General features: G+C 38.6%; 2 long non-coding RNA genes across 2 annotated transcripts in view; one reads left to right on the top strand and one right to left on the bottom strand.

The window, feature by feature from the left end:
- Window positions 1-21,063, top strand: part of LOC112653565 (uncharacterized) — a 94,118-nt gene extending 73,055 nt beyond the window's left edge. Inside the window, exon 3 of the long non-coding RNA XR_003132278.3 lies at window positions 20,546-21,063. This is a non-coding gene — a long non-coding RNA (uncharacterized LOC112653565). The remainder of the gene's footprint in view (window positions 1-20,545) is intronic.
- Window positions 7,294-12,990, bottom strand: LOC112653564 (uncharacterized). Its single transcript, XR_003132277.3, has 3 exons — window positions 12,878-12,990; window positions 9,030-9,106; window positions 7,294-7,609 (listed from the first exon to the last, which is right to left on the bottom strand). It is a non-coding gene; the product is annotated as an uncharacterized LOC112653564 (long non-coding RNA).
- Window positions 21,064-21,593: the final 530 nt, after the last annotated feature.

Below are 21,593 nucleotides of genomic sequence, written 5' to 3'. Positions count from 1 at the left end.
TATTCATGAGAGATACACACAGAGAGGCAGAGACACAGACAGAGGGAGAAGCAGGCTCCATGCAGGGAGCCCAATGTGGGGCTCCATCCCAGGTCTCCAGGATCATGCCCTGGGCCAAAGGCAGTGCTAAACCGCTGAGCCACCCCAGCTTCCCTGCTTAAATGATTTTAACATTATTACAGAGATGGTGTGAATTAAATGTAAAACATGAGTATCATTTTTTATAAATTTATTTTGTTCTATTTCATTGTATCCAAATCTGTATCATTGTATCTCAGACTTCTTCAGTGTGTCCTTTTTTAGCAGGACCCAAAATCCCATACCATGCCCAGCATGCCACTCATTTCCCACTCAGTAAAGGAGAAAAGACGTAGGTGAAGACAGGAAAATACATTACTATATAAGTACACATAAACACAGACACACACACACGCACATCACAGACACATGGAGAGAGAGAGGAGCACTTTAATTTAGGAATGGCTGAATGGATTCTTCATACTGAAACCATATAACATAGACACATACAATCTAGTCATTACAGAAATTATGGGTCATAGCCCAAAAATACTGTTGATGCCCATATGTATGACCATGTACTATATATAGCATTTACCATGCTACCACAATAAGTAGACAGATAATAAGCTAGAATGAAAGACAAAATGCACAACTAAAAATGAAGTTCATTTTAACACAGTATTATATCAATATCTGATTTCTGGCATTCAAATTATGTGTAAGAATGAAATAGTCAAAATCTACCACATTTGACAACATAGTGTATGTCAGCTGGTCTTCAGAGTAGGATACTCTGAATTTAAGTGCTCAGTGTGCTCAGGTAACACTAATTTATCTTGCAAATACCAGACTTAAGTAACTCTAATAGCTCACACAATAATTTAGTCATAACTTTGAGTCCTAAGTGAAAATAACAGTCTGTGGATTTGCATTTCCCTCATAGAAGAGCCAAGAAGGGGTTTGCATTTTGAGAGAGTTGTGAAGTATATTGGTAGCCTGCTTCTGACCTTGGAGCTTACTTTAAGAGCCATTGGTTACACGGCAAAGGGAAAGTGCATAGTTTTTTAATAGCCATAAATTAATGTATGCAGATGTCACAAATTATTTGACTGGTTAGTTTCACACTGTAAGATCTTAATGAGATTCAGTGCCCAGTGTCACTGGCTAGGCTGACCTCAGGGCCTTTTCACACAAGAAAACATGAAAATGAGAAGGGTTTGCAGGTCAGCTAGAGCAACTTTCCTCCCAATAACTCTGCAGCTGGATTAAACACACTTGGAGGTCATTGTAATTGTCTTAGGACGTGAGGGTTACAGTAGCTCTAAATGACTTGACTGATGTCACAAGCCAGACAGGTCAAATTTTCACTGTTCTGTAATTTCCAAATATCAAATCAGTAACTCCTAGACTCATATACCTCAGATTACCAACTGACAGAGAATAGAATATTTGCCAGAATATTTATCAGAAAATTCATGCTGAAGCCATACTTCACCTTGAACCTAATTACCTCCTTGAGCTACCATTATATCCCCCAGATTTCCTCAGTCTCCAGCCAAAATTATGATCCATTTTCTCTTTTTGCAAATGGGTTACAATGAAGAAAATAATTTTACTTTTTTATTTTATTTTTTAAAAGATTTTATGTATTTATTCATGAGACATACAGAGAGAGAGAGAGAGAGAGAGAGGCAGAGACACAGGCAGAGGGAGAAGCAGGCTCCATGCAGGGAGCCCGATGTGGGACTTGATCCCGGGTCTCCAGTATCAAACCCTGGGCTGAAGGCAGCACTAAACCGCTGAGCCACCTGGGCTGCCCTAATTTTGCTTTAAATAGCTGAAAAAAAGACCTCAGATATGGTCAGATGAAGTGATATAACATGAACTGAGATGTCTGGCATGTTGATATAAAAATGCCTGCTCTGCATAGACTGGAGAATTTAGGATTATCACAGACAATGAAATTTTATTAATATGGAAAACAAATTGGCTACACATCATCTGTTTCCAGTCGGTTCCTGACTCTCACCAAATTTTAGAACAGGCTTGATTGAGATCAAGGGAGCACTTTAAGTTAACCTTTCAAATTGAGAGAGAGAGAGAGTGTGTGTGTGTGTAATTTGTATTTGCATATTGGAGTAGTTAAGTCTTTAAATTTAGCTTACATTTTTTTCTACTGTCTCTCAGAAGTTTAGCAAAACATACTTTCAACCCTATACCCTCTTTATTCTGGACAAACTATCCTCAGCTATCTTATTATTTGTCTAACCTCCCAACCTCTAGCTTTACTGTCGAATGGAGAATAAAATTTTTTCCTTACTGATGTGCACTCAGAATTTCTTGAGACTCTGGTTTAGACAGGAGAATGTCTTTACCTCTTCCCCTGGGCTTTAGCATCTGTTTGGTCTACCAATAAAACTTACCAACCTTAGTATTTCCGTCTCAGTCCCTCTCATCAAATGGGTCTGGCTGTGTGCTTCCAACATTGTAATAAGAAAGAGCTGCCAATAGACGTGAGTGGAATGAGTTGTTTATAGGAGTTCCAAAGAAGAGAGACACACAATTGTGGTACTGCCAGAAACCCAATGCTATGACCACATCCAATCTGGAAGGATAGCAGATATAAAGGAACCTGCCTCAATTCCTCCCTCCCTGTTTCTGGACAACATCTTTAATCCCTCACAACTCTCTTTCCATTGCCAGCTCTATGGTGACAGGGATTGATTAATTGATTTTGCTTTTTTGTATGTGGTGGATTTCTAGGACCCAGAATATTACCTGCTATATTCACATAACATGCATACTATAAATAACTGTTGAGTAAAATGGCATGACTGGCTGAGATGCAGCTTCAGAATCTTATGCAACATGATACTCTAGACAGTCAAAATGAAATCTGCTCACCACCCTTGAATTCTGGGTTCTTGCATGCCAATTTCATTGTGAGTATGCCAGGACACAGATTAAGGAATCAGCAAATTGTTAGCTCACAAAGCAGGTATCTCTAGCACCTCTTCTGGGTCTGATCTATCTCACATTATGGCTCTAGGGAAATACTAAGGTTGGTGACTCTAACATAAGATGGCGTGTTTCCAAAATTAAACAACACGGGTGTGGTCACTGTGTCAGATTCCTGGGACTTCCATAACAAGTCTCCACCAGCTGCGGATGGTTAAAAAAAGAAAAGAAACATATACTGTCTCATATCTGGAGATTAGATATCTGAAATCAAGATGTCTGCAGTACCATACTAACTGTGAAGGCTCTAAGAGAGAATGCTTCTTCTCCTCTTTCAGCTTCTGGAGGCACCAGGTATTACTTGGCTTGTGACAGCATAATTCCTATCTCTGCTTCCATCATCACAGTCTTCCTTGCGTGTGTTTTTGTGTCCAACTCTCCCTTTCTTTTCTCTTATACAGACACCAGTCATTGGATTTAGGGCCTACCCAAATCCAATAAGACTTCATCTTAACCTAATTATGTCTACAAAAGCCCTGTTTCCAAATAAGGTCACATTCACAGGGACCTGGGGTTATGATTAGAACATAACTTTTGGGGAGCACAGTTCAAGCCACTCCAGTCACTGTGTGAGCTCCTCCAATAGGAGCTTACAATTGAGAGTAAAGTTACAGATGAGTAGACAGGAAATTACAGCTAGGTGATGTGTTTTCATAAAGGAAGCATGTTATGAGGGCAACTAGAAGAAATGTCTAGCCAAATTGCCTAAGGGGCTCCGAATTGCACACAATAGCACATAACAGAAATCTGATAGCAGTGGCTTAACTAAATGGGGACTGATTCATATTATATAACAAGAAATTGGAAATAGGCAGTTCACATCTAGTGCCACTGTTCAGGAAGTCCTCGAGAACCCAGGTTCCTTCTGCTTTCCTTCCCTTCCACTGGGGCTTTTGTTCTCATAGCTACATAATATTGGCTTCGATGCCAGACATCAGGTCTGCACTATAGAAAAAAATAGAAGGAGAAGGGAAAGAAGTACTTGTGGGCTGAGTCTGACCCTTTACATCCTGGAGGCCCTACCCGGTAGACTTCTACTGGTAATTCATTGGCCAGGACCGAGTCACATAGACCTTCATAGTTTCAGAGAGACTAAGTCAGTGAATGTTACTAACTGGGAACATGCTGGTCTTTGCAAAATTGGAGTTCTATTAGTGATGTACAAGTGAGGAGGGCAGCTAGTGGATTTTGCCAAAGAAACTGTTGCAATGATAGAGAAATGCCAAAACTGAGAGTTGAAGGATTACTAAGGGTCTCTCAGGGCTGAGGGCTGGGACGGGTTTTCCAGGTAGAGGGCAGGGAGTATTTATACAGATCTGAAAGTGAGAAACGCCAAGAAAGAGGAGTTGACAGACTTTTTATGCTGAATTGCAGGAAGTGAGGTAGGAAGTCACACTAAGAAATGAGTCTAGGTAGGAAAGTAGGGGCCTGTAAGCCATATGTATCATGTAGGGCTTTGTATATAATTAAAAACCAACTTTGGCAGAAGTTTTGAGCAGAAAATGGAAGCATTCTTGGGTAGCTCACACAATTTTCCAGGACTACACGACCATATATAGTGCTGCGCTGCCAGGAAGAAAGTCCAGATTATAATGCAGAACTGATCATTGTTGATGCTGCCGCTGCTACCACTGCTAAGTATTGACCCCAATAGACTCAGGATATTATCAACAAAACCCCACTTCTGAGGTCTGAGAACTCGCCCCTCCTAGAACTTCCTTATTATCCACAACTATATCACCTCTCAAATCAAACTCTTGGAAAGAGGTCTTGATGAATGAAGCTTCATGTGCCTAAATTATAGCTTGCAAGGAAGCTAAATACTTGGCATGTTTTACATCTGACACAAGAAGTGCCTCTTTCTCTCACCAAGAAACTCCCCCAAATATGGAAAGAAGCTTCAGATGCCGGGCAACTAAAATGGCCAAGGAACTCTATGAGGTAACAGAAAGTGCAGGGAGTATGTGGAAAAAAAAAAAAAAGACTATGGTCAAAAAGGGGGATGTTTGAATTTAAGATGAGGAACCAGTCCTGAGGTATGACTAGGGTCTTGTTTCCAGGGAATGCCTTTGAACAAGGAGATGGTATCAATAGTGAGATCAGAAACTGTGTTCTGGATTATACCAGACTGCCTCATGGAATGAGACAAATAACTATGATATTTCGTCTTTCTCTACCTGATTTAAAAACAAGAAGAAGAAAACTTGTGTTGTTGGGTGAAAAGAAGAGTCCAGGAGTAAGCCTTCCCCTCCCTCTCTGCCCTTTGGACCATGCTGCTGGACCAAAAGCAGCAGACATTTACTTCCCATGGCAGGACAAGTGGTCAATACTCCATCTCTTATCCTTGTCCTCAAAGCTGTCACAAATACAACAGGCCAGTGGGGAAATGAAGCAGGAAGACTGAGTGAGTAGCTGGGGACATAACCCAGATCACACCTCCCCAGCTTTTCTCTCAGAGCAGCATCTGTATCTCACATGAGTTCATGAGGATTTATTACCATGGTACTTTCCTCCCTCTTCCCCTAAGGAACTGAAATCTCTAAATCCCACTAAGATTAAGCCCCAGCTCTAGTTGCAGGAAGACATAAATAATGAAAATCTCTAGATCTTCTCCTCTCCATCTTCCACCAAATCATAAGAAAGTAGACTGGATATTAACTTTCTCGCAGGTTTCAGGCCCAGCAGCTTTTCCTGTTAAACAGTAAGTGAATGCTGCGAAGCAGGCCAAAGGGGCCAAGGGCTCTAAGGTTGCCGGGGGGGGGGGGGGGGGGGGGGGGGGGCAGGACCTGCAAAAAAGATCAAGGGGTTGCCTGATTGACCACACAGATTACCTTTGTATATTCACTTGGCCCCTATGTGATAAGAGGAGGCCTGAAAGTTGCTGCACCCTCCAGGAGAGGCATATGGATTGGCAAGAGGCTGCTGCAAAAGAAACTATGAAACAGGGGGCATGTGCCTCAGACTACAACTCCAAGAGTAGGAAGGTGAGAGCTCACTTTCTTGAATGGCCAAACCGAACCAGTTACAGCACAAGGGTCACCGGTGCAGGGAAATAGCAGAACAGGTGCCATAGCAGTGAGAAGGGAGGATCCAGAGGACAGCCAGTGGATCTAAGACTCTGGCTACCCCTGCCATAGGGACACAGTTTCCCTTCTATATACCAGAACGCCATTGCTTCATCTTGGGCAAGAAAAGCGAATCATCCAGAAGGGGCCATTTAAAAAATCCTTCTTTCTTTGCTATTGAACATTAAGAAAAGAGACCTTTTAAACTTTAAAGGAAACTAAAATACTAATGACTAGCAAGTCTCTTCCCAGGTGGTGGGGGCCTCATAAGGAAAATCAGTTCAGCCATAGGAAATAATGAAGCTGCTTTTTTGGCGCACATTTAGTGAGTAAATTTAAGATGCCAATACCTTTTGCATTAAGCATTATTTTTGTTGATGCATGTCATGCCTAGTGCTTTTTGTTTTTATTTGTAAGTGGCACCAAATTTACTTTTCCCCACGTTTGTGCTTGTTTGCGTGGCTTGATGATCTATTAACATAGAACTGATAACTTGAGAAAGTTATCAGTTATATGATGCCAGGTTGACCACTTATCATCACTCCCAGCAACATTTCTAAAGTGATGCCAGCAAATATCCAGGAAGAGATTTTAGCCAAGGCCATGGTCAGGAATTCCTAAAGCCAGAGACAGAAGAGTATCACTCTTTGCCTCCTCATTTCTTATTCTTCACCATTGTTCCCAAACACTTGGAACATTTTAAAATGGAAGCGCCAAGGAAAATTATAAACACATTTCAAAAATATCATTTCCTTGGCTAGCCCCTTTTCTATACTTAGTCTGAAAGACTACCCATATGGGGATCCCTTGAGACAGTCTTCATATCCTTCAAATTAGTCCAACTTCCAATAGACAAGAAGATAATTATGCAATCTGATACCTTTCTTTCCTTTCTTACTCTGTCAAGCACGCACACAGACACTCTGACAACACATCCTCCTGCATATATACTTCACAGTTATCTCAAAATAATTGGACAGCACTTGTCTTAATGTAGAAAGAAACATTTTTAATGCCAGTCGTGATGTGGACAGCTAAAAAAAAAAAGCCTATTCTCAGAGTCCTTTTAATTATGTCCAGAGATCTCAGCTAGACTTCAGTTCTCTATTTCCTTCACAGTTGTTGATCTACTAACTGAAAGATCAATGTGTCAAAAAAAGCAGAAGTTTTCAGTCTTAGCAAACTCCAAAGACTACTTTTTACATTTAATAAGGCAAACATGCACAAAGTCTACTGATAACTTGTAAGACTTCTTTAATCTAGGTAGGATACTTATTAGTTTAATGAGAATTTTTTTTTAGCTTACATCAAGTGATAAAGATATAGAAGCAGAAAGAGATATTTATTTTTTTAAAAGACTTTATTTATTTATTCGAGAAACAGAGAGAGAGGCAGAGACACAGGCAGAGGGAGAAGCAGGCTCCATGGGAGCCCGATGTGGGACTTGATCCTGGGTCTCCAGGATCATGACCTGGGCTGAAGGCGGTGCTAAATGGCTGAGCCACCTGGAATGCCCAGAGATAGAGATTTAGATAGGCACATAGAGACGCAATTTGAGTATCTCAAGACTCTGCTCTGTGTGCATGACACATTCATTTGTTTTTTACTTTTCTAATTGATTAACCAGCCTAGATTAAGTAGTACCTCTTTGTAAAATAGTTATTTCTTGGGATAATTCAGCAACTACCTTCACAATTTGCTTTCACAAACATTATCAGCAATTACTCCCACAATAGTCATCATTATATTTTGATCTATAGTGCTTCAACATCCAGTGATGGTGTTTAGTGTTCCTAGGCTGGTGGTACAGGCTGTATATGTCCTCAGAGTAACTTCTGGGCTATTTAAGGGATGTTAGCACAAAAATCTGCATGTCCTTTTATCCTAGTCATTGTTAGGTGAAAATATTCATTTTCTCTCACCAATTTGATTCACTTATCCAGGTTGCAATATATAATCCATACTGGGTATACTCAAGGGTTCTAAAATGAGTAGAAAGGGCATCAAAGAAGATTAGGCAATGGGAGGGTAGAAAGGCTTGTTGATTTTCCTCATCAAGCAAAGCTTATAAGGTGGCACCATGGGATAAGAAACTGGAGGGAATTACTAGACTAGGAGGCAGTGGGATCCAAAGAACTTGTGCTCCCCAGGAACACAAACCAAATGTTTAAATACGCATTTCTGTGCCCCTGATTCACACTGCTCATTTAAGCATTTCTTTCTAAGCAATGTTATAAGTATATTTTCCAGATAACTAATTACTAATTTCCAGTCACATATCTCATTTTTGTCTTAATAAAGTTAAATCATTAACATTTTCTGAAAGTTCAACATTTTTATGACTTTTACTGCAAATTGTCTTCTCAAAATAAAGTCATTAATCCCCTTATCTCTGAATAAATGAGTATATTATCTATCCTGAACACATCCTAATAGGAACCAATAGTACAAATATTTGTTTGATTCTTTGCTGTGAAAAGCTAACAGAAGATAAAAAATAAGTACATTTTATACCTCATTTTACCTTACCAAATTTATATATTTTAAATGTTGCACCCCAATTGAAATTAAGCATATTTAATACAAAATCCATTTTGGTCAAATTATAGGGTTGAGATACAAAGTGAAAATTATCCAGTGATTTGTTTCTAGTCTTCTTGTAACACTCAGTTCTTGATTTTCTGGGTTGTCATTATTCTGGAAGGTCATTGGTTCCTGTTATTGGTCAAGGAAAACACATCCTTTTACTCTTTGCTGTTTTATCAGGTTAATTATTTGAGTGTGGTTGCAGATGGTGCTTAATATACCTACACACAGCCATTAAGAAACTATAGTAAAATAGATTAATGTCAAGTAGAAACAATATTCTGTCTTGTTTCCAACATCTTAATTTATCCAATAAGAAAGTACTCACTGAATACTTACTGCATGTCATGAGCATGACAGGTGACAATGATGTCTTAGGAAGTTGTCTTCATACTCCAGAAACCATAAAATAAATACTGACATTGGAGTTAAAGCACAAGTTAGCCACTGAATAGCTAGATGATCACCGAAAGACTTCAATTTCTTCCCTATTGATTAGGGGAAGTAATGACTACTTCAGGGGATTGTTGATAGAACCAACTGAACACATGAAGTGGCATATAAGACATGATTGGTGGTGATAATAAAGGAGGTGAGAAGTGCAATAAGAGGCTAGTTGGGTGTAACTGTGGGAACAGAAGAAGAAAAAGTATTAGAAATGAAAGAAGTAAAAAGTCCACCCAGAGCAGGATATCTGTCGACAGAACGTAAGCTAAGTGCTCAAGGTACCTGGAGGGAGACTGCATTTAGAAACCTACATACTGACACCTGCCTATCATAGTCTCTTCCCAAGTGACATGGAGACCTCATCTCTATAACTGAAAACTCAGAGGTCAATGTTGACCAAAGAACTTGTTATTGGTGGCTACTCCTGGATTTGTTGTCTACTTTATTAAATTACCAGCCAATCAACTTAACTATACTAGCTCAACCAAGGTCCTTGAAAATAAATGTGCATAGTGAGGATATTTTGTTTTTTATTTATTTCAGTTAGCATTTTTTAAAAATTGTGTTAAGTTTTTTATTTTAATTGTAGTCTAATATTATATTAGTTTCAGGTATGCAATATGGTAATTCAATGATTCTATAGATTGCTCAGTGCTCATTATGATAAGTGTACTCTTTGATTCCCATCATTTATCCCCCCACCCACATCCCTTCTGGTAACCATCAGTTTGTTCTCTATAGTCAAGAGTCTGTTTCTTGGTTTGTCTCTCTCTCAGTTTTTTCCTCCTTTGTTCACTTGTTTTGTTTCTTCAATTCCACATGAGTGAAGATATTTTTGGAGAAAGTTGCTGTGAAGTTAGTCTTTGAAATTTATTTGGTGAATAACTACCATTTGCCAGGCACCTTTACATACTACGGAGGTAGAGGGAAATTATAATAAATTATAAGAGGAAAAATACAGCTGAGACCTAAAGGAAGAATAATAGCTTACAAAGCAAAGACAGAGGCAAATGCACTCCAGGCAGCAGGAGAAGCATATGCAGCTCCTCCAAGGTGAGAGAGAACAGCGCTCTGGGCAGAACTGTGGTGGGAGGCAGGGGGTGGCAGGGAGTGGGAGGCAGGGTTTTAGGCTTATCGGAAGAGGCTGGAAAATTAAGAAGCCACCAGAGCAAACAAGCAATTGCAAGTTATGTTCCAGAGTTTCCGGAATTTGCATTTTTGTCATAAGGGCTTTGTAAAGACATTAACGGTTTTAAGTGTGCAAGTTAACATGATCACATTTGCAAGGAAGAAAGTTGACTCTTTCTGCAAGGGAGAGTGTGGGTTGCAGGGAAATTAAGGCAGGAGTTAGAACAATTAGGAAACTCATGGGGGAGTCAAGGCAGAGAAATTTGGTAGCCAGGACTATGGGAGTACAATAGAAATGGGAAGAAGGGAATTGAATATAGAAGCCAGGTATAGAGAAATCCAGGTTGAATCCCAATAAACTGTTTTAAATCATTTTGGATAAGGAACATTGGGAGAGTCCGTTTGGAGTAGTTGGGATTGGAAGAGAGAAGATGAAGTCAATTCTGGACTGGGTTGACTTTTTAGTGCCTACAATATATCTAAGTTTATATGGCTTACAGACCGTTGTATCAGTGGATCTGGTACTCCAGCAAGTAGGCTGGACTGGAGATAAAAATACAAAATTATTAACATTTAATGGGGATTGAAGTTACATAGATGGATGAGATCACCCAGAGAAAGTGACAGAATATCCTGGGAATGAACTCTAGGCAACAATTACATGTATGAAAGGAGCAGAGGTGAAGAACTTCACCAAGAAGACAAAGAAGAAGTGGTTAAAGAGGTAGAAAGAAAAACAGATATTGTGGTGCCACAGAAACCAAGAGAAGAGGGCATTTTAGAAAGGACGGGGTGGTCTATACTGTCAAGTTTCACAGAGCAGTTATCACTGACATTTGAAAGCCATTTGGATGAAATGGAACAGGCATAAGCCACATTAGAAGAGAGCAGATTAGAGAGATTGTGGAGCAAATGAAGGTTGTGGGAATACCTCCTTTAAGAGCTATGGCCATGAAGGGGAAAAATTAATCAGGGCAGTAGTTAGAGAGGGCCCAAATTTTAGACCACAAATAGCTACCCAAAGGACAAGCATGCCACTGCAGCTGGATTCATTGGAGCTAATGGATATTTTTCAGTCTTTCCAGGAGAGAGGTTACACCTAAATTGGCATGTGGAAAAAGAGTTCTCAACCAGAAAAAAAAAAAAAAAGGAACATATAAGGAAGAAGCAGTGGAAGGATGTTGGGATCATTCACATCATTTTTTTGTTATAAGTAGAAGAAGGGCAAATTGACTTACAAACATTTTGATTAGTGCCCTCTCTGTTTTCTCTGTCTCTGTCTGTCTCTCTCCCTCTCCCTCCTTTTCTATTCCTTTCCAATATATTGCACTTAAGAAGCTTCATTTTCTAGTAAAAAGGAACTCATCAGAAGAAATTGTCAGTAATAGTCATGAACCATAGCATTGTCCTGTTTCCATAGTCTTGATATCCAGTTCTTGTTTCACATTCTGCACAATGGCTTTTCTCTTACTTAATAAATCAAACTTACTGTGAATCTACAAAAACCACAGAGCCAAGTGACAGGTAGTTCTAATTAAGATAAGAGCTTTCTTTCAGATCCTTTAAGTGCAGCTTTCAGAATGTTTTCTAGCATTTAAAACAAATATGCTGATATCTGATTTGTAGCCCAAGAAAGCCAATTTAAAATTCTCTATTGCCACTCACATAGTCTAAAAATGTAGGTTGGGCTCAATCACAGATAGAACTGGTTATTGCTCTCTTGAAGTCCGGTAAGGAACATTATATTGTAAGTTAGACTGTATTCATTTCCAAAGCAGCAATATCTTAACCTTGTCATAGTCATAGCACTTCAGGAACAGCCCTTTGCCCTTAACATTTGTTCACTCTTGGAACAAAGCATCTTTTCCTATAAGGAAATATGTATATTTGTTTTCAAAATGAACTCAAACAATTTTCACTTCTGGAGAATACATGAGAAGGTAAGTAAATGAGAAAAAACTTTTAAAAACTTCCAGCGGAAGCATATACCCTCTGGAAGTTATGGAAAGGGTTTAAGTTAATGGTTAAAAATTTCTTGCTCATGTTTGAAGGGAAAGTAATAAAATATCATACCAATAAAAAGTAATAATCACAGTCACTGTGGATCTACAAAACCTTATTAAATATCCCTTGACAGCAATTTTGAAAAAACTCAAAGTAATTATCAAGCCTCATTTTAAATTAAAACCTGGCCCTGATGCCCCACGTCACTCTTACGCATACATGGTAACAAAAGAGACTTATGATGGCTTTGTGTATATTGCTGCAGAGTTAGCTGGCTGGCCACCCTTATGATATAATCTCCTTCCACTGCAATTTAATTAAAACAGTGAAAGATCTGACCTTTGCTGGAGATTTTCTTATCCACAACACTAAAAATATCCCCTAGAAGCAATCTGTCAATATGATCTTTCAAGCACGATCCTGATAGTCCTGGAGAAGAGAAAGGAAATGAGAAAAACCAGAACCCACAAAGGTTAGGACATAGTTAGTTGTCCTGAAACCAGGTTTCTGTAAGATGAATAAGCCACTTAATTACTAGAAGCAGTGAGTGAAAGCCCCCCATCTGCTGTCCACATATAATAAGGGCATGATCAATAAGAATTGCCTACCATCCCCACCCCTCTCTTCCAATTATCCTTGTGTCTGTTGTGGTTTGATGACACTGAGAGGCTTGAGAGCCTTCATTTATAGATATTAATGGTAAGTCTTTCTGTCCCATAAGCCCTAGAATTGTCTGCATTCTGTAGCAAAAGATTTCACAATGAAGGAAGAACCCCTCTTTATTGATGGTAACAGCAGTTACCTACACACTCTGTTCTGATGATTGAAACATTCCTGCCTGGTCACAGGATAAATATCATGTGTCTTTATTGCTGTGGTGACAGAGGAAATTTTCTCCTTTTCACCATGGGAATATGGGCTTCCACTTTGAAATATAACCTGAAGGATAAGGAATGGAAATACTGGAGAGAAATAGGATATAACTTAAGGAAAAATGGAGCTCATGATGGGGATAAAGTCCTGCTAATCAAGCTAATTATTCAATAGAGAATAGTTTTAAAAAATGTAAAAAGTCCAGATTTGAAGTCAGACCTAGAGTCAACTTCTTCACTACTTTCTAGTCACCTCTACCTAGGAATGACACTAAACACAGCTAAGCTCCTAGCTCAGCCTATAAAATGGCAACAATACTTATTTTACAGACTTGTCAGGATAATAGGGATAACTATGGGATATCATATGATACATATATTGTTTAACAATAAGTCAAAGCTATTTATAAACAGCCAGAAAAATAAAAATATCACTAAAGAAATTATGGGTCAAGATAGGAATCCACAGATTCCCCAGTGAAATGTAAACTTAAGTTAGATTCTAATGACCAAACTCCTACTGTCAACCAAATGAATCAGACAATCAGTATACTTTAGTCAATAAAACTAGTGCTTTAACTATCCATGCTTTAATTAGTGTCCCATGCTAACTGTGCACTTGGAAAACTGAGATGAAGCTCAGGCATGAGAAAAGGCTAAGAGAAACTGTGTTTTATGTATATATATATCTCCAGAGGTGATCTTCAAATCTTTAACAATCAGTAAGGAACAAGTCTCAACCAATAAGAATGGGTGTTGACTATAGATAAAATAGCCGTGTCAGTGTATACTGGGTGATTATCAATCTGATACTTCTCTATAAGGTCTAGCATTAACCTTTGTATTTAGTAAGCACTCAGTTAATATTTATTGAATTGAATTTGCACTATATTAACCTAGTCATTCAAAAATGGTAGTAAGTAGGGGAAAGAGTTGAATTGATGATGACCAATTTGAGGATTGGTAAAAGAATCATTCTGATTTTTTCCCCATGAAGATTTTTCAGTTCTTGCGGATCAGCTTGGATATACGTCTGACTTAAATTTGATCTTTCATTACTCTTCTTTGAGTAAAAGAATTTTAGATACTTTAATTAATAAACTTATTTTTATTGACTGATTACTAAAATCCATTCACATCTTGGTTCATTCCAAAAGGATATAAAATGACTGTATCTTGATTCCTAGTTTACAAGGAGCTTAGTCAGGATTCTTGGGGTGATACTTAAAAAATGAACAGACAAGTCCAAAATCAGACAACTAACAGACTCAAGACCCATATCTAAATCCTATGATTTCAAGTGCAGTGCTATGCTCTCTCTGCACCATGCAGCCTCTTGGCTGCCTACTTGAAGGCAATGCCCATCTTTATTTTGGGCAGACTCAAGTCTTAATGACAACTAATTCTCTTAGTTCTGCATCCATCTGCCTAAGCTCCAAACTTCAGCAGCTAGGGTTGCACCTGCATATATGCATACTTAATAAGTCAGTACATGTGATTATGAGGCCTCTTGTCAGTCTTTTTACATTACCAGCACTCTCTGATTCCTAGAAGAGGCTGGAATTTCTCTGATCCTTTTCCTCTCTTAGGCCTTTGGTGACCATTACCAATGGCTGTGCTCACCATCACAGATGTTAGTTTCCTCAACACATACCAGTTGACACATACCTTCAGCCCAACTTAATGATTTAGTGTGGTTATATTGGACTCATCAGAAAAGTGAAAGCCATCCTAATTTCAGTTGTGATGAAACATATATACTTTGCTCTTCTACATCTGTTTTTAAATCAAGTAAAAACTTTAATAATTATGTTCAGCAGAGGCATCTGGAAGATGTGTTGATACTTGTTGGCAGCAGACACCAGATGGGTTATTCAATCTGGAACAGATGGTAAATTGATATTAAATAATGATAAGCCTGGACTTTTCTACCATTCATGATTCTCATTTTCTATTGAGAAGTTTACCATTTTGGTTTAACTCAGTTTTCTAAATTCCTCTTTCTAAACCATATGGTTTTAGGAGGAAAAGAGAAGAAATTTTCTCTTTAATCAGAGAATATCTCACACCCTCAAGTTACCCTGGGATTGAAAAATGAACTCTAATGTGCTCATATTATGGTAAAGCTAAGAGGTTCATCATTTTTTTATGGCCACAGATCTAGGATTTTTCTATCCCTACTCTATTAATGTTACCCTCTTCTTTCCCCTTGTATCTCCCCTTGTTCTGTACTGTCAACTAAATTCCTTGGGGAACTCTTTGCAAAGGAAAACTGCCAAAAGATAATAAAAGCTGCATAAATTTCCAATATCCAAATGTAACTCTCTCCAAAGGGAGGGGTGAAGTAAACAAGTGAGAGTTAAGTCCTGAATGGGACCTCTACCACTTCTGAAATTGAAATCTTCAGCTACATGTGTAGACTAAGGAAATTGAGAGAAGAAAGAGTGTTCTGGTTCTGTGGATCTTTTGCCTCATATTAAGAGAAATGGTCACAGGGTCACTGAGAATAGGTCATAGGGTCCACTTAGTGTCATGGATGATAGATTGAGAGCCAAATTGGTAACATACATGGACAGCACAAGCACTGTCACAGTAATGCTGTCCATGTTGACCAGTCAAATCTTCAACCCCTCTTCCTTTGGAGATGGGGAAGCTTCTAGGAAGGAGTAGAATTCATGTAGAGAGAAAAGATGGTAACTGCCCACATGGAGTAATATCCTAGGGTTCTAGACAGCTACTACCATATCTATAATTCTTACTTAACTCCCTAATGCCTAGAATTCTACTAACATAATCTGTTCAGCATTTTATAGCTAATAAAATATAATTTAAAAATGATCAAAGCTGATTTGGTGGCTTGAAGAAGAGAATAAGGAGAAAACAGGTACCAAAAGTCGGAGTTCAGGGAGAGTGATGGAGAAGACACATCCAAATCTAAACAGTTCAAAACTAGGATCATTGAAAAAGATCATGTTTTAGTTTGGGCTGGCCTTAGAAGTCAGAAAAGGTGGAGCAGAATCTCCTTAGTAATTATCTTACTAGCTGTTTAACTTCATTGACAACCCAAAGTAGAATAGAGGTAATAGCGAACTCGTTTCACAGAGGCAGGGAGTGAGCTCAGAAAGAGTGTGTTTTCTCTCAGTTCCACCTCGGTCTACTTTTCTGTATTTAAAATAGACCACAGAGGACTGATGAAGCATCCTCATTTATGAACTATCCATCTTACCAATCACTGGGGATAACCAAAGAGTATACTATGACTAAAAGATATCCTTTTGATCTCCTGCCTTTTCTTATATTTTTTTCCTCTCATTTTACCTAGAGACAGCTGCAGAAGTTAGATGGATGGTTCCTAGGACCACTGCAAAGCACTCTAGACTTTTAGAGAAGTCTAAAATGAATAATATTTATGAAATTAAACAAAAAATACAGACTAGATCAAGTCATAGGTATAAAAAGCCATTACAAAGATAAACAGCATCTCCAAAGATAGGAGAGAGATAACTAAAGATGCCATCATGTCTTCTGGTCAAAGTCAAGGAAGGATGGGAACTGACTGTCAGTGGGATCATTTTTAAATAAGGCTTGCAATGGTGATGTACAGTCAGAGACTTCTGTACAGACCCAGAAGTACAGTCTCAGGAAGGGAGGAGCACTCCTTTTCAATGCAAGAGTAACCCATGCTCCTGAGAAAGAGGTAGCCAGCTCTCTGAATTCCCAGCTCAAGGAACAGTTGTCATGTGCTATTGCAGACTCCTGAGAATACACTCCAGACAGAGATACGTAGGTAGGATTTGGGTTCAAATCCCCAAATTGTAAGGTAGGATTTGGGTTCAAAATCCCATGTGCAATTGTCTTCCTTAATGAGTAGAACCAAATCATGCAGGGGCCTAGATAAACAGGATTTTTCAAATTGTGCTCCAGAATTTTGTACAGTTAATCTCACGGGCTGCCTTAGGAGTGTAAGAAAGTTGAGCAAGCAGAGCCTCCCCCTTTACCTCATTAAATTCCCATCGGAGTAGCTCACTTTCATCTGTATATTACTCTGGAGTTCTATGTAGAATCTCCTGGGGACAGATTCTGCTACTAAAAAAATGTAAAAAAACTCACTGACATTGATAACTCTAACTACATTGTGCCCCTTGGATTCTTCCCTAGGGCTCGACCTTGGTCCCCAGGTGGCCTCCAGTGCAAGTCCCTTGGTATCTTATAGCTATGACATAGACCTCTTAGAGATTGCCTAGGGAAGGAAAAGCACAAGGCCATAAAATCTCAGAAATTCAGAAATACCCAATCAAAAAGTAGGCATATTGTGCAGAAGGCAGGGGTGTTTTACTTCTTGACACTTTCCAGTAAAGACCAACCTATAGATCACCACCAAGAATGGACCCCTTCCTCCAGTGGAGCATTAGAAAGTACATGAGGCTGCTTTTGGCTGTTATAATATTGTGGAGTATCATTTTAATCCTTAGTAGGGGCCACGGATGCTAAGTTTCTGTAATATGTGGGACAGTTCTATATAATGAAGTTGTACCTTCCCATCAGAATGCCAGTACCCGTGACATACTCCCCAACATAGCAAAATCACAGGAAATGCCTAGAATTCTTCCAAGAGGTTAGAGATTATAGATATTTGTCTCTTATATAAGTGGGTATATTGTACTGTCAACACATAAGAACATTATACATACAATTGAATCACCATTTTCTAATTCCATATTTTCTGATTATTATTTGGAAACCCATATGGATCTGCTGATGACTGTTCCATTCCCCACATCAGTTATTGACTCACTGTGAATTAATACATTAGCCATCCGGTTCTTCAGTATTGATATATCATGGACTTGGGTTAATGTGCATTGGTCCATGAGACAGATCTATTCTCAGACACAAAGGACTCCTACATGACAGATAACCCACAAGGCTTAAGGCCTACTGGTCTCTCCTTACAACATCCCTGCCTCAACATGAACTTCCTTTCAAACTATAGCATAAACATTTCTCTTGAAGAAAGTACTTAGACAAAAGCAGATTCAAAATTTAATTCTGGGGATCCCTGGGTGGTTCAGTGGTTTTAGTGACTGCCTTTAGCCCAGGGCATGGTCCTGGGGTCCCAGGATCGAGTCCCACATTGGGCTCCCTGCATGAGCCTGCTTCTGCCTCTGCTGTATCTCTGCCTCTTTTTCTCTCTCTCTGTGTCTCTCATAAATAAATAAATAAATAAATAAATAAATAAATAAAATCTTAAAAAAAAAAAAAAGGATGGCATCAGAACACAGCACTGACCACATAATATTAAACAAAGGGTTGAGATGTAGGACGTTATATGTTAGGAACAAAAATGCAAATGCTTTTATATAAGATTTTTCTCTAGCATTCCATTAAGCATTAATAAGCTTCTCTCTCTTTTTTTTGCTTTTATGTAACTTATGAGGATTTTATACAATATGACTAACTCATAAAATTTTAATAAAATCGGCCACATGGCTAAAAATATCACCCTTTACTGTAATTATAAAGGCAACTTTCTGATTCAGAGTTGAACCAAGTAGAATTAGAAAAAAATAGCCTCTTCAAGAAAAGTTATTTGTTTACTAATTTAGTGTGTTATGTGAAGGATTGCCCTTAATTCAATAGTCTAACCCAGGGTTGAAGTGAATGTAAAAGACTTGGAAGATTTTAGTCCTCTTTCCTGGGAATTTGGTATTCTGTGGCAAATAAAACTTAGATATTTCTTCTTGAATGGTAAGAAGTCATTACCAGCATTTAATGTTATCCAGAATAAAAAAAAAAGTCAAAGAAGTGAGTATTTGCAAAATTTATACTGATGAACCATATTTCTCCCATTTTCTTATTTTTGTTACATCCTACCATATATTTCCAATGTGAAAAAAAATGCAAGACCTAAAAATAACAACTTAATAATAACTGACATTTTTTAAATGTTGGATGTGAACATGGCACACTTGCCAAATGCTTTACAGATTGCAGAGTGCCCAGTGAGATGTAATAGTTCTTTTAATCCAGAGAAGCCTGCAGAAGAGTATTTCCAGATGGAAGTAGCAGATTCCTTAGAGTAGATCTTTCTTGGGGAAGGTTCCATTTCCCAGACTTTTGAAGTTAGGCAAATGTTTGGGGAGCAAATAGTAACTTTTTTTTTTTTTTTTTTTTTTGGAGGAAGGATGCAACAAAACCTTCTGTGACCTGACAAAGGCATTTCCTCCAACCCTGGCACTAGGAAAAATTTAGTAAATTTACTTAGAGAATAATGTTCCTTTGGGGAGAAATAAGCACAGGACCCCAAACTACTTTTGAGGTTTAACTCTACATAAACTTCTACAGTGAATGGAAATGGCACAAACTGAGATTTTTCAGGTACGAAAAGACACCAAGGATCCCCAAAGAGCAGTTTGGTTTGAAAGAAGGGGGCATGGAATGGCAACCTGGGTTCAATATCAGACAGGGCCACCTTTGTACAGACGTGACCTCAGAAGACCTTGATCGTGCTTAGTCATTGAATTCAGAAACCTCCTGGAAAACCCCTTTAGTTGATATGGCACATGCTCAGCTCTCCAAAGCCATCTGTATGGATTGAGTAAGGGAATGAGAGGTTTTGAGAGGATAATTACAAACACTTGTCCTGCCTTTGCAAATATTGATCTAGGTTTCAACAGAGACTTGTAGGCACAATTTCTATTCTGCTTTTAAGCTAGATTGAAGTAGATCTGAGGGTGACTTAAGAGTAACCTGGGTTCAGTTTTACTGAGGTCAAGCCCCTCTTCTTCCATGAATAAAGAAACTCATAATGGTACCAGTGTTGCCATTTACACATGTCCAGAATGGGTAGCACATAACCACACAGAATAACGTCTTCATTGATCACTGAGGAAATGGTTCTGTTGATGGTGCAGATTGTATATAATTCACTACATTTCCAAAATTATATAATATTTTACATGCACACACACCTCACAGAAATTTATAATAAGAAAAGGAGTAACAATTACTTCTTGGTCTTCTGGATGCACTGTGTGTTAGGTCACCATGATCACCTGTGAGTCATGGCTGGTAGTGGACCTAAGACGAAGATTCAGTTTGCACGCCTCCCTTCTCCCTTCCTGTTCTTCCAAGCCCTGGTCCTCTTCCTCAAGCTTATCAATAACAGCAGTGTCTAGGGAATGTGGACCCTGCTGTCTGCTGACAGTTTGTGCTATCACTTAGATAATAGGCCCCAATAGCCTGTTGGGGATCCCCTCCTCTCTTCACACAGCCAGGCTTTGAGGTGGCATTTCTGTCACATGGAGACAGAGGCAATTAAACTGACAGTGGCTTATTAGTGCCACTTAGTTCAGGAACAATGAATTTGAGGCCCTGACTAAGAGAGAATCTTCTTTCTTTGAGATGGACTTGATGACTTCCAGACGTCATGTCTATGTCACTTCAGACAGTAATGAAGAAGAAAATGCAGCTGCAGATCAGACTTTGGAAGATATGACATCTGAACATGCATGCTCTGGCGCTTTAGACATCCACGAGACGGAGCTGAGTCCGAACAGAGCCTACCACTGGTGAGGGCCTGATAAGTATCACCAAATGATTATTAACTCCCCCTGCAATGGCTTTTCATTGCTCTTGGGACAAAGCTCAAAATACCTAACATGATCTATTACGCTCTGTCTTATCTAGGCCCATTTACCCTCTGGCCCTCTCTCTTCCCATCCTCCCACCTGCTATACATAGAGACCATTCCTGAGCAAAACATGCCTTTCATGTATTTTTTAAAATTTGCATTTGTTTTGAAATTAGCCTATAAAATACCACCATTGGATGTAGATCTAAAGAGAAAGAAAATGTGTTGGATATATTTTCCAGTGAAATATTATCCTTGTTTTATTTAAATAAAATGTTCTTCATTTTGCTTTATAGTATATTGCCCGTAATTAAAAATTTGTATTATAGCTTCAATATTACGGTTGGCTTTGTTTTTTTTAAGATATGTTTGCAATAAACTGAAGAACTGTAATGCCCTTTTGTGGAAGAATTTAGAAGTAATAGAATGATTAAAAATATTAAACAGGTTAATACCAAAAAAAAAAAACAAAACAGGCCACTATTCAAAAGATTCAAATACTGAGTAAATCTTAACCAAAATTTTAGCAGAGAGGTGTGTTCATATGCATGTGTCCTTGTGCATGTCTAAATTGACAAATTGACATGCTGATCCAAAATGTGTATGAAATGTAAATGACCAGAAATAGCAAGTCGGAGTCAGTCTTGAAAAAGAACAAAGCTGGAGGAGGCGTTGTACCCCCATCAGGACATATTATAAAGTGATAGCAACAGCGTTGCACCGGCATAATCATATACAAATAGGCTAATGGAACAGAAATAAGGAGTCTAGAAAGAGACACACATATATATGGATACAAATGATTACAAAAATCATGCT

Source organism: Canis lupus, chromosome 3, assembly GCF_003254725.2.
Source record: "Canis lupus dingo isolate Sandy chromosome 3, ASM325472v2, whole genome shotgun sequence".
NCBI classification, from domain to species: Eukaryota; Metazoa; Chordata; class Mammalia; order Carnivora; family Canidae; genus Canis; species Canis lupus.
Note: the sequence above shows the minus strand (reverse complement) of the source record. Positions and strands in the feature narration are given on the sequence as shown.